The following is a 3,292-nucleotide window of genomic DNA, read 5'->3' as shown; positions in this document are numbered from 1 at the left end:
ACTCCTCAACTGCAAATTCAATGGCCAGGCTGGGAACTTTAAACAGCTCAGGGCAAACCCACCGCAAGTCCCCATTTGGACTCCAAAAGATCTCGGTCTTATAAATGAGGCCTTGGAGCCTCTGGAAAAAGCTTTTGACCCTAAACCTAAGCGCGCGTTCCCTAAAAACAGAGTTCGGACCCTACAGATCAATGTTCACCACCTCAAAACAGGGCTTTGTGCCACACCTGGAAGGTTTGGTAGCATCTCTCGATGTTCCCTCTAAACCACGTGGATCTGAGCCACGCACCTGTTTTGCTCCTGCTGCTCCTGGCACCCCAAGCCGCGATCACTGCAGTCAGGGCCACTCAGTCGTGCAGACCATGGGTGTGGTCTGCAGTGACTGCTGTTGACTAGACCTGGACACCAAAGCGCAGGGCTGGAAGCTGTATCCTGCTAATACATTCCTCTGAGGTTCTTCACCACTGACCAGAACGCCTCAGGCCTTCTTTTTAGCAATTCTGCTGTCATAGATCCTGGTGGCTGTGGAATGAAGACCTTGGACTTCCTGTGCATGCTGGCCTCAAAGCTTGTTGACAGTAATTTGTGTCCAATGGGAAATTCCTTTTCTCCTTGTCCTCCTCCTATGCAGCTCTCTGGTTCTACTGTCTGTGCCTGGCTCTGCTTTGCTGCCTGGCCACCGTGTGTGGATTTACCCTTACGTTGGCTGCTAACAGCTGGCTTTTTTCCAGCAGCTTTTTTTCTGGTGGAGTCCTCTGGGATGGCTGGTAGCCACCTGAAAGGACACAGCGGGAGGGGAATGCCTTAGGACACAATGAGCCATGTGCCTGTTGGTGCAGCCCTTCAGCTCAGCCGCTGGCTGCCCTCAGCTCAGGAGAGGAATGTCCCTGAGCCAGGATGCTCAGCTGACACGCGACTGCCCCTGAGCAGAGCTTAGGTGGCCACCGGGGGCTCTCAACAGCCACAGAGGAACCAACTCTGTGAAATGTGGGGCTCCCAGCAGCGCCATCCCACCCCTCTGTGCGCTGCTGTCACCACTGTTGGGTGATGAATGGTACGTGTTTGGGGCTGTGAAGGGGCTCTAGCCTGGTCCACAAGTGACCCCATGCAGATGCCAGCCCTAAAGCTGCCGTCTCACCTGGGTCGAGACTTCTTCTGTGCCACCATGTTCTTTTTTTCCCGGAGCTTTGACATTTCAATATGGCTCAAGCTAGAAGCAGTAGGCGATGGCAGTTCACCAAATGCCCCTGGAAATGGGAAGGAGAAACCTTATCAGAAGAGCATCACTGGGACGCTGCTGGCCCTGGTAGAATGTAGACACGCTCAGGCTCCTTCCCAAAACCTCAAAGAGAGCTGTTCTGCTGCCCTCACAGCCACCTTGACAGTGGCTCTTTATGTTCCCATTTCCATGGCACAGTGTGGTTTTGTGACCATGTTATCAGCCCCAGATTGGGGAAAGAGGAGCTGGGTGGAGCTGGTGATGGGACAGGTACTGCTGCAGAGGGGTCATCTCCTGGGGGCCTTGGCTCGCCATCCTCCCACTGTGCCCTTGGGCATATCCCACCCTGGTGTTCCGTTTTGGGGAAACCAATGAGTTATTTGCAGAACAGGCTGTGCCGAGCTGCCATGAGGCTCTGACACAAATCTGAGCCTTCTGACAACCATCGCTGAAGGATTTCCCCAGCGTACCAGAGAAGCTGGTCAGCTGTGCTGCGGAAAGGAGCCAGGAGCAGCATTACCTTTTGCGTCCTGCCTGAGAGCTCTCAGCATTCTCCTGTGCTTCCAGCTGTCCTCACCAGGACTCTTCCCCAGTGCTTGAGAGGTCTCCTAGGCGGTTTGGGCACGAACTGCCGGGCAAACCTTGAGACAAAGAGATGGCACCATTGTGACCCACACTACCACCAGCCCTTGGCACTTGCCGTGATCACCTGCTCACAGGCAGGCTTTGGCACTACAGAATGACCCTTTCTTTTTTCCCCAAGCTGACTGCAACCCGTCCCCTAAGGCCACCCTGGGAAACGGAATCACCCTGCCAAGAACTTCAGGACATGATGGGTAGAAAGGGCCCACCTTTCCCATCAGATCTCCCTCACAGGACTGACTGCGGCCAGGGACATGTTCCTGCCTGGTGCCCCTGTAGCAGCACACCTGTGATTGCATGGAGCAAACGCTACCAAATCACATCAGAGCTGCCAGAGGCTTCCTCTGCAGATGTACTCACCCAGGAAAGGTGATGACGTGGCCGGAATCGGTCAGTGAGCCCAAAGGTACATCCCGGGACACCACCATGTCCAGCAGCCGGGGAACCTGCAACAGAGGAGCCCACAGATGGCAGCACATCCTCAGCATGGACGAGACACTCGATATTGGAGGACCCTGAGGCAGTGAGGGTTGGTAGGAGTGTAGCTCTTGCCTGGCCTGACTTGCTGGCCATGTCCTGGTGGGCCACATTCAAGCACTGCTGTGAGACTGCCTGAACTGTGGAGAAGCCTAAACGCTTACCTTAGAAACAGCTTTTTTTCCAGTTCTCCTTCCCAGACATCGTCTCTAGGAAGTCGCAAAAGAACTTCATTTGGACCTTTTTCCGTTCGATGACGAGCACCCCTATGTCCTTCAGGACAAGGGCGATGTTGTTCCTCTTCCCCAGGCAGACAGAGAGGAAGGATATGGTGCCCTGGATGCAGATCTCCGCTTTCCGTCGGGACACAGAAGCGGCCGTGGCCACCTTGGAGTATTTGAGGGGCTGTAGCTCCTTGTGTCCTGGAAAACCACACAAAAGGGATTGAGACGCTCACTCAGTGGCACTTCCGCAGATCTTTCCCAAGGCTGCACATCGCAACCACTGCATCACTCAGACAGGTTACATTTTTGGACCTTTTCTGCAGGGAGGAAGTTGCCTTTAGAGAAGCATCTCAGACCCAGGGAAGGGATGCAATGACAGTGCAGCCAGCCAGGGTTTCATCTGCCGTCTTACCAGGCAGGTAGTCCTTGTCGTCTGTCAGGTTGTGGTCAGCTACAAGGTTTCTTGCCAGGTACAATATGGGCCTCTGGATAGTCACGGCCTCATCTCCCACCTCGATCCGTGTGGGGACAATGTCGAAGGAGCCGAGGGTGGGAATTCGGACACCCTGCAAGTGGAAGAGAAGGGAAGGGCCAAAGGGCGAGAACTGGTAGGAGGGAAGAGCTGAGGGTGGCCCTGTCCAAGGGTGATTCTGAAGGCTGGATCCTGACCGATCCCTATGCGCAGAGGCACGAGCCAGGGCAGTGGGAGGAGCTTTGGGGAGGACATGCT

General features: G+C 54.9%; 1 long non-coding RNA gene across 1 annotated transcript; it reads right to left on the bottom strand.

Moving 5' to 3' along the window:
* Positions 1–1,135: 1,135 nt before the first annotated feature.
* On the bottom strand, positions 1,136–2,597 carry LOC128851125 (uncharacterized). Its single transcript, XR_008448387.1, has 4 exons — positions 2,503–2,597; positions 2,222–2,307; positions 1,740–1,860; positions 1,136–1,247 (listed from the first exon to the last, which is right to left on the bottom strand). It is a non-coding gene; the product is annotated as an uncharacterized LOC128851125 (long non-coding RNA).
* Between the last annotated feature and the right edge of the window lie 695 nt (positions 2,598–3,292).

This window comes from Cuculus canorus, chromosome 2, assembly GCF_017976375.1.
Source record: "Cuculus canorus isolate bCucCan1 chromosome 2, bCucCan1.pri, whole genome shotgun sequence".
Classification (NCBI taxonomy): domain Eukaryota; kingdom Metazoa; phylum Chordata; class Aves; order Cuculiformes; family Cuculidae; genus Cuculus; species Cuculus canorus.
This window is presented reverse-complemented; position numbering and strand designations above follow the sequence as displayed.